The sequence below is a fragment of the Orycteropus afer genome, unplaced genomic scaffold, assembly GCF_000298275.1.
Source record: "Orycteropus afer afer isolate SDZICR_OR568_19922 unplaced genomic scaffold, OryAfe1.0 scaffold00028, whole genome shotgun sequence".
In the NCBI taxonomy this organism is placed as follows: Eukaryota; Metazoa; Chordata; class Mammalia; order Tubulidentata; family Orycteropodidae; genus Orycteropus; species Orycteropus afer.
The window spans coordinates 11088859-11098921 of record NW_006921615.1 but is presented as its reverse complement, the minus strand read 5'-3'; positions in this window follow the sequence as shown (position 1 = coordinate 11098921).

The window sequence follows — 10063 nt, the reverse complement described above, 5'->3', positions numbered from 1 at the left end:
CTCCCATCCCTGGTAACCAACAAAGAAAAGTTTCCTTCCATCTAAAAAACATTCCTTGAGTTTTTTTATAATAGTGAACTAATACAGTATTTCTCCTTCTGTGATTGACTTACTTCCCTCAGCATAATGTTCTCCAAGGTCATCTACGTTGTGCAGTGTTTTGTGGATTATGTGTTATTCTTTAGGGTTGCATAGTATTTCATTCTGTGTATGTACTTGAGCACATTGCCACAGCCACTGTGTCAATCCATCTTGTTGAGTACTTTCTCCTCTTTTGTTGACCCTCCACTTTACAAAGCATGATATCCTTCTCCAGGGAATGGTCCCTTCTGATAACATGACCAAAGTCTGGGTTCTCAATTCTTTTCCACTGGTCTCCGTGTCTGTCACTATACCAATACCAGCTATTTTGACAACTGTGGCTGTATAGTAGGTTTTGAGATCTGGGAGTGTGAGATCTACTTTGTTCTTCTTCTTCAGTGCTTTGCTTATCTGAAGTCTCTTTCCCTTCCATATAAAATTAGTGACTGGTTTTTCCATGTCTTTAAAGGATCTTGATGGAATATGTACTGGGATTGCATTCAATGTAGAGATTGCTTTGGGGAGTATTTTACATTTTCACAATGTTCAATCTTCCTATCCATGAGCATATTATGTTCTTCTACTTATGTAGATCCCTTGTAGTTTCTACAAGTAGTATTTTATAGTTTTCTTTGTAAAAGTTTTTTTGTGTTCTTGGTAAAATTTATTCCCAAGTATCTTATCTTTTTGGGAGCCATTGTAAATGGTATTGATTTCCTTTTCAGAGACCTCTTTGCTGGTGTAGGGGAATCCAACTGATTTTTGTATGTTGATCTTATATCTTGCCACTGTGCTAAATTTTCCAATGAGTTCCAGTAGTTTTCTTGGTGAGTCTCTTGGGTTTTCTATATATAGTATCATATCATCTCCAAATAGGGATAATATTACTTCTTACCAATTTGGATGCCTTGGATTTCCTTTTCTTGTCTTAGTTCCTGGCTAGGACTTCCAATACAAGGTTGAATAGAAGTGGGGATAGAGGGCATCCTTGTCTCATTCCTGTTCACAAGGAAATGGTTTCAGCCTCTCTCCATTGAGAATAATGTAGGCTGTTGGTTTTGCATATATGCCCTTTATTATGTTGAGGAATTTCCCTTCTATTCCTATTTTTCTGAAAGTTTTTCTGAAAGTTCCTAGTTTTCTGAAAGGTGCTGGATTTTATCAAACATCTTTTCTGCATTGATTGATAAAATCATGTGGTTCTTTTCCTTTGCTTTATTTATGTGATGGATGACATTGATTGTTTTTCTAATGTTAAACCATCCTTGTGTACCTAATTGAGCCCCACTTGATTATGACGTATTATTTTTTTGATACATTGCGGAGTCTATTGGCTACGATTTTATTGGAGATTTTTTGCATCTATATTCATGAGGGTCTGTAGTTTTCCTTCCTAGTGGTGTCTTTGCTTGGTTGTGATATCAGAGTTATGTTTGCTTCCTAAAATGAATTTGGGAGGATTCCATCCTTTCCTATGTTCTGAAATAATTTGAGTAGGATTGGTGTCAGCTCTTCTCTGAATGATTGGTAGAATCCTCCAGTGAAACCATCTGGGCCTGGACTTGTTTTTTGTTGGTAATTTTTAAGACCTGTTCAATTTATTCTTTTGTTATGGATCTGTTCAGATTTTCTAGCTTACTCTGTGTCTGTCCATTTCTTCTAGGTTTTCAAATTTGTTGTAGTATCAAAAAAACCCAAACTCACTGCCATCGAGTAGTTTCTGACTCATAGTGACCCCTCCTTGTGTTTCTGAGGAGGTATCTGTATGGAAGTAGATTGCCCAATCTTTCTTCCAAGAAGTGGCTGGTGGATTTGAAGCACTAGCCTTCTGGTTAGCAGTCATATGCCTTAGGCACTATGCCACCAGAACTCCTCCATCTTGTAGTACAGGTCTTCCTAATATCGTGGTATTATTCTTTTTATTTCTGTTGGTTCTGTTGTGACATCACCCCTTTCATTTTTTATTCATGCTATTTGCATCTTCTCCTTTTTGTTTAAGTTTGACAATGGTTTGTTTTCATTAATCTTTTCAAAGAACAAACTTCTAGTCTTGTTGATTTTTCTGTATCATCTTTATATTTTCTGTTTCATTCATTTCTTGATTCTTAATTTTTTTTTATTTGATTTTTTATTCTATTATCCAGTCATTTTTAAGGAGGGTGTTATTCAATTTCCATCCATTTGTTCTTTTTCTGTTGGTCTTACAGTATTGATTTCTAATTTTATAGCATTGGGATTTTAAATTTATTGAGGCTTGCTTTGTGGCCTAACATATGGTCTATCCTGGAACTTCTTAAGGCTTTTTAGCACCAAAACTCATTGATACATCTTCATATTGAGAGGATAGGGTCATGTGGGTTAAAACCCACACTGGTAGGTATATTTACTTTCTGTCAAATGAGTCAGTTAAGTGTACTAATTTATTTGAGACGTGTGGGAGTTAAGTTTGTGTGTTAACTTGGCTGGTCCTGGTTGAGTGGCTGGGCAGCTGGATATAGTTATTCCCCATGATGAGATTGGTAATTAATAATCATCCATTAGCAGGAAATACCAGGTGCTAGAAAATCATGTAACGTTTGGTAAAATAAAAGGTCAGAGATAACATGGACAAAACAGTTAGATGAACTTACACAATAGCCTCATGGAAGTGCTCAAACATATCAACAATGATGGAGATAATCCAGGACTAGGCTGTTTGGTTCGGCTATACATAAGGTTGCTGTGAATAACGCAACTTGATGGCAACTAAGAACAACAGCAACCCTTATTATTTCCACAGTTTTCTGATTACTTTATAAAGATGTTTTCTATATCTTATCTGGCTTTTCATGTTGAATGTTGTTCCACTGCAAAATTTTACCAGCTAGAAGTAAACATTCCAGTATTCCATTTTAATTCTGATAGTAATTTAAAAGAAAGACACTATTGTCCTTCAAATATATGGCTGAGAAAATGTCTTTTGGGAATTAAGGCTTTTACCAAAGGGCTCAGAATTATCTGCTCAAGGTTACACCAAAACCAAAACCAAACCAGTGCCATTGAGTTGATTCCAACTCGTGGCAACCCTTTACCACAGAGTAAAACTGACCCATAGAGTTTCCAAGGCTGTAAATCTTATGGAAGCAGACTGCCTCATCTTTCTCCCATGGGGTGACTTGTGGGTTCAAATTACCAACCTTTCAGTTAGCTGTAGAGTGCTTTAACCACTATGCCGACAGAGCTCCTCAAAGTTACACAGAATACGGTAAAGTTCAGGTTTCAACCCATTTCAGAATTTGGCTTCTTAAGCATAGATTTCTAGCTAGGGGGAAGAAAAAGAAAAGTCTCTCATAATGAAGGAAAGCTTTTGGGATTCCTGTCACTGAAAAATAACCAGTATTAAAATGTCTATAGTAAAAATGGATCCTGGAGGTAGGCTTGGTATTTATGAACCTGAGCATAAGTGTATAGAATGAATGCTTTCCACATTTCCCCCAGAATTTCAGAGATTAATATGAATTTCTATTCCTCTTCTTACTCTTTTGTAATCTAAGATAGTTGTTGTTGTTGTTGTTATGTGCTTTGGAGTCAGACCTGATTCACAGCGACCCCTCCTTGGGTTTCTGAGGTGGAGATACTTGGAATTCTTTAAGATGGGAAGGTTTATAGAATTTAGTGCAGTTGTAAGGCATTTGAAATAGTTTTATTCAGATCAATCCATAGCAACCTAGTTCTCAGTATTTTTACCAGATTAAAAAAAGGGTATATCCCAAATTGTAACCTTTTATTGTTATTATTCAGAAATCAGATAATTTAAAGGGTATGAAAATTTCACTGCACTTGCAGTGAAACCCATTGAAATTATTTTCTGACTATAAGGACACGAATTTAGGACCATATTATGAATCAAAACTTTTTGTCCACATTTAAATTTTTAAAAAACACCTAAATGATACAAATACGCTCATAAAAGCCTTATGTACATTACAATTTTCTTTATGATTAAAATAGAGTTCTAGTCACTCAATATAGTTTATAGATATTTAAAATAATACTTTGCAAACAAATATATGCATTAATATCAAAATCCATTGCCATCAAATCGATTCCAACTCATAAGCGACTTCATGAGGCAGAGTAGAACTGCACCATAGAATTTCCAAGGCTGTGAATCTTTACAGATACAGACTGCCACATCTTTTTCTCCCACAGAGCAGTTGGAGGATTCCAACTACTAATCTTTCACATAGCAGCCAAGTGCTTAATCACTGAGCCACCAGGGCTCCTCGTGCATTAATAGTCTGAAAAATTCATAGCTTCCTGTTTTATAATATCAGGAGTTCCAAGTGGGGCCTCTCTTTGCCTAAACATTTTGCCTTCATCCTCCCTGGTTGCTGAAATTTTGGACCAAGCATTATTCTTTCCATTCTACCATTTTTGAAAATGTACATTTAAAGAAATATTTTCTCTCTCCCATTGTATTTGGATTCTAAGTTGTTTTTATTTTAAGTTGTAAATGGCTGCTATTCAGTTCACTGTAGCTATTCAGCAACATACCCATATTCCATAAAGCACTACAGTCTCAAACATTTGTCTTCACTCTTTGTTTGGGGTTGGATGTAGAGGTAGAAGGAAGAGTGCAGGGTCATCAGCCCATTGTTATACGAATAAGGTATGAATTATCCCTGTTGCAAAAAGTCAATATATTCTTTTTTTTTTTTTCCTAAGTTGAGAAATCAATTTAAAATGTTCATAGTTAGATTTAGTAGAAAAAATACAATTTAATTAATCATGAAGTTTTATCTAATAGATAAACCAAGAAAGAAAAGTCAAGAAAATTTGTTGAGATAATAGATGCTATAGAAAGAAATGCTCAGATAGGCATGGATCAGAAATATATGAGTGTATTTTGAAGCTTGGGTAGCATGGTAGTTAAGATTTTGTGTCAGCTTGGCTGGGCCATGGTTTTGAGTGGTTGGGCAGCTGGATGTAGTTATTCCTATCATAAGATTGTAATCTCCTCCCTGGTAGAATCTGCTGTGAGTAGCTAAGTAGTTGCCTTTGGAGAGTGACCTGTTCTGATATAGAAGGAGACGCTTTGAGAAAGTTCAATAGCTTTTTTTTTTTGGCACATCTGGATTCTGCTTTAGCTGAATTTTCATTTCCAGTTTCTGGATTTGAACTAGTGGCCAACTGTGTCATCTGCTGATCTTGGGATTGTGCCATTTTACCTGCTGATATTTGGTTGATCAGCCTCATCAGCCAGCAGCTGCATGAGTTAAGAGAAGTCTCTAGCTCCAGTGGGCCTGGGAGAAGGGGCAGAACTGAAGCTCAAGGTCAAGGGGCCTCCATCATGCCCCTATAGCTGGCACTCTGAATTCAGACTTCTAGCCTCCTAAATAAGAGAATAAATTCCTGTTTTTTAAAATTGTCCAATTGTGGGATTTCTGTTACAGCAGCACTAGAGAACCAAGACAGGCAGAAAACGCAGGTCAAAATGTAAATAAAAGCCCAAGCATTTAAGGACAAAGATAAAAAGGGTAACACCAAGATTTCACTTAAGAGATTTTCACTTAAATTCGCTGAATAAGACTAATCCTTTTTTTTTTTTTTAATTTATCTAAGAACAGAATGTTCTCTCTCTCTCAAAGATTAATATTTAAAATATTCTTTTGCTCAGTATTGCATACTACAATCTTACCCACCCTTGGTCCTAGATTTTGGATTATGCAGTGTCTTCTCTGTATGTTGTGTGTCTTTGTTGTTGGTTTGAAATTATTCTATAAAGTCTGTGGTAGGAGTCTTCTGAGGATGAAATTAGTTTTTATATTTCTCATTATAATGGTCAAGCACCCACTTGGATCTGATTTGGCTTCTTTTTGTTGTTGTTGTTATAGGAAGATGCTGTAAAAAAAATTCTAATAATTCATACAAGCATGAATCCAAATATACAGCCTCCTAGATATCTTAGTTAACTTTACTTAATTCATGTATGGCCAAAACCTTAGGGCTATTGATTTATCATATTTTTAAAAATGGTAAGTACATATTAATTCAATAAGTGTTTATATTGTGGAATGATATATGTAATAATACTTTATGAAAATACAGAATAAATAATATAATATTGAGTGTACATTTTATAAAAATTTGTAATCCAGGGGATATATGTACATAAGTAGCATGAGAGGGCAAGTTTGATTGTAAGTGCTATTTCTTGTTGATTATAATATTTCAATCAAGTAAGAAATTTCAATTCATTAGAGATGAGGGACAAAGTATCTATAGGAAGGAAGCACTTGATTTGTGTTTTCAAATATGTGTAGTATTTTAGAAGTATACATATTTGAGAATGTAATCCAGCTAAAAGTTATAAAAGTAAGTGGGAACAGGAACACATGAGGCATGCAATATTAACAGTATAAAGTCAAGGCTGCATGAATAAAGTATAATAGGTTAATTAACATTAGTGTTTGCAGCAAGCTCCAAATCTGATTGACTTAACAAATTAAACTTTATTTCATGTTGACATCAGAGTTCCAACAATATTTCTTGAGGCAGCATTCCACATGGTGATTCAGCGATTCTGGATCCTTCCATTTTGATGTGACACCCTTCACTAGAGTGTCCTCAAGGAATTCAGCTGGCCTACAATCAAAGAGATTAAAATAAAAAGAATCATGAAAAAAGCTTTGGAGGACAGGCCTGGACATGCTGTACATCATTTCTGCCCATATTTCATTAACAAGAACTTGACACATGACCACCTAGATGCCAAAAGATATGGGAAATGTAGTCTTCCTATATGTATCCAAGAGTAAAAGGAAATGGCATATTGAATGCATAGTGTTGTCTTTTCCACAGTGAATAATGAATGCTAGAGCTAAAAAGGGAGCTCTAGTGACATAGTACCTAAGTTTGACTGATAACCAGAAGGATGGTGGTTCAAACCCACCAGCCAGTCCTCAGAAGGATGATTAGGCAATCTACTTTAGAGATACCACCTTAGAAACCCAAGGAGGGGTTGCTATGAGTCTAATTGACTTGATGGCAGTGAGTATGGGTTTTTGTTTGTTTGTTTAGAGCTAAAAAAGCAGGATGAATTTAAATAATGGAAGACTTTGAAAGCCAAGTCTGTGTATATATTTTGCTGGTATTTCTGCTTCTGCCATCCCACATGGATTCTACCCATCACATACAGCATTGTTGTTTATGACCATTGTTGCCCATGCTGTAGCAAGGTTGCTGGAAAAATGATTAGAGCAAGCAAGTCTACAAAAGCAGAATATATGGAGCATCTGTTAGAAATTCAAATGAGCAAAAGCAGGCATTTTGAAAGCAATTACCATTCAGAATGACTTTTTATGTCACTTTAGCTTGTAATGTCTTCTTTATATCTTAGAAATTTCTAACATTCACATAGCTCTAAGGCATAGGAAGATTATAGTTAAGTATATATGTGTCTTATCATTGCTATGATTTTTTTAAACTCTTTTAATATAGGGGCCTTCATAATTAATTATTTCATTCTTTCCAGATTTACGCCCAGTGCTTTGAAGATAGCAGGCCCTCAATCAGTTCTCTTAGTGAATAAACAACTTATAAGAAAGTGTTTGGTTTATCTTAATATTTACTTTGAAGACTAAGGTGCACCTGACTCTAGCCATGGTATTTTCAATTGACTTTTATGCATGTGAAAACTGGCCAATGAATAAGAAAGACTATAGAAAAATTGATAGATTGGAATTGTGGTATTGTTGAAGAATACTGAATGCATGATGGACTGAATGTTCTTGAGAAGCCAGAAAAGACAGACTTTTTCTCTTGTACTTTGGTCATAGTATCAGAAGGACCAGTCCTTGGAGAATGATATCATGCTTAGTAAAGTAGAGTGTCAGCAAGAAAAGGGAAGGTCCTCAATTATACGTGACACAGTGGCTTTAAGAATAGGCTCAAGCGTAGCAGGGATTGTGAGTATGGTGCAGGACCAAGTATTATTTCATTCTGTTGTATTTAGGGTTGCTATGAGTTGGAACTGACTCAACATAACCTAATATAGATAATAATATGATTAAAATCTTATACTGCCTTGTGATGATTAGGGAAAAAGCAAAAATGCCAAATAGCAAATACCTATTGAGAACTTCATATATATTAGATACTCTAATATGACTTGGGAGCTCTGGTAGCATAGTGCCTAAGGCACTTGACTGCTAACCAGAGGCTGGTGGTTCAAACCCACCAGCCACTCCTCAGAAGGAAGATGGGGCAATCTACTCCTGTAGTGATACTGCCTCGGAAACCCAAGGAGGGGTCACTATGAGTCTGGTCCGATTCGACAGCACATAACGTAATGTGACTTTGGATATCCAAATTAACCGGGAGAAAATTTAAAAAGACAAGAAAAAATGAAGTAATATAAAAAGATACCTAATCTATGAGTCGGGGCCGACTCAACGGCACATAACAACAACAACAACAATGATATTTCAGGGTGAACTAATAGCATAAGAAGTTAAAAATACTCATTTTTTTCCAATCTTTCTCTATATTCTATAGATTCCACTATCTAAAATGAATTAACCTATTTTTTTTTTTTTTTTTTTAAGACACCATCACTGGAGAAAGACTTGAGTGTGTCATATTACTTTCCAGTGAGGAGAACTCATCCATGACCAAGAGGCTTTGGCTGTGCCTCTGCTGATAATAGCTTATGGATATTGGAGCAGGAAGAAGAAATGAAAAAGAAATTGGTAATATAGACTTCAGCTTCCAGAAATTGAACAAGGTTGTATTCATGTGCATGTTTCAAACCTTTAATAACAAAACAGTTTCTATTTGATTTCTGTTTCACTCTTTGATGTTCAGTCCAATCATTTTTTAATTGGATAGAAGCCATTTCCTCCACGAGAAATGCTGGTTTAGTAGCTTTAATAATGGTCGAGTTCATGTTTGCTAACTTAGCTGCAATTTAAGAAGCTCTTTAGTAGTGTTTGTTACTTTCCCAGCTTTCTATTGGTGCAATGATCTACCAGAGATTCATATTTCAGATGGTTCTCCAAAGTCAGGTAGTCTTGTATTTTGTGAAGACTATTACTGTATATGTTTTATCATTTAGCATGGTATCTAAGAAAAAATATGACAAAAGATAAAATCTCTAAGAACAAAATGAAAGAATAGTTTGTAAATATGAGGTTATGTCATTTAGGAAAATATCTGGGGAATATGTACAGTTCAGTGAGTTCTTTAGGAAGAAATTAAAAAGGATATATTAAAATTTAAGAGATACTCATGATGTGAGTCTATAAATGAATACAGACATAAAAGAATAGTGTTAGGAAGATTAGAGACGATCCTTCTGAGCATGGAGTGAGAGGTAATTTAGAGGAAAAAGACCCCAAAATAATTAAACATCACTGTCTACCAATTCCCAAGCTAGACAGCTAAAACCAAGCAAAAGATTGACTTCTTCTTTTTCCTCAAATCCAAATTATCTAATTAACCATCAGTTTATTTCAGTCTTCAATTTTTTTTCTTTCATTTTTAAAGAAATGTTTTTTCAGACCCAGCCTCTTCAAATGTACTACACTGATGTAAATTTCTCATAACTGACATCACTGTCTTTCTCACTTCTGATTTGGCTTCCTCATTATTTCCAAAGGCATGTCTCTAAAACACAAATCCACTCTATAATTTCCTCTACTTAAAAACACTTGCCCTTCCTTTCTCTCTTCTGCTTCACCTTCTTGTTTGTCTTCTCTTCTTTTCTTGAAAAATTAATTCCAAAAGCCATTAGGTGGAACCAAGAGGAGTAGTAGTGAGAACAAGTGGGCAGGAGAGAGAGATCGCGTGATTCCAAGTGGTTCTTGAAGATTGTAAGGCAGTCTACTGCCGATATATGGGAGCCTAAGTGGGAGCTCTGGTAGCATAGTGGCTAAGACACTTGCCTGCTAACCAGAAGGCTGGCGGTTCAAACCCACCAGCCACTCCTCGGAAGGAAGGT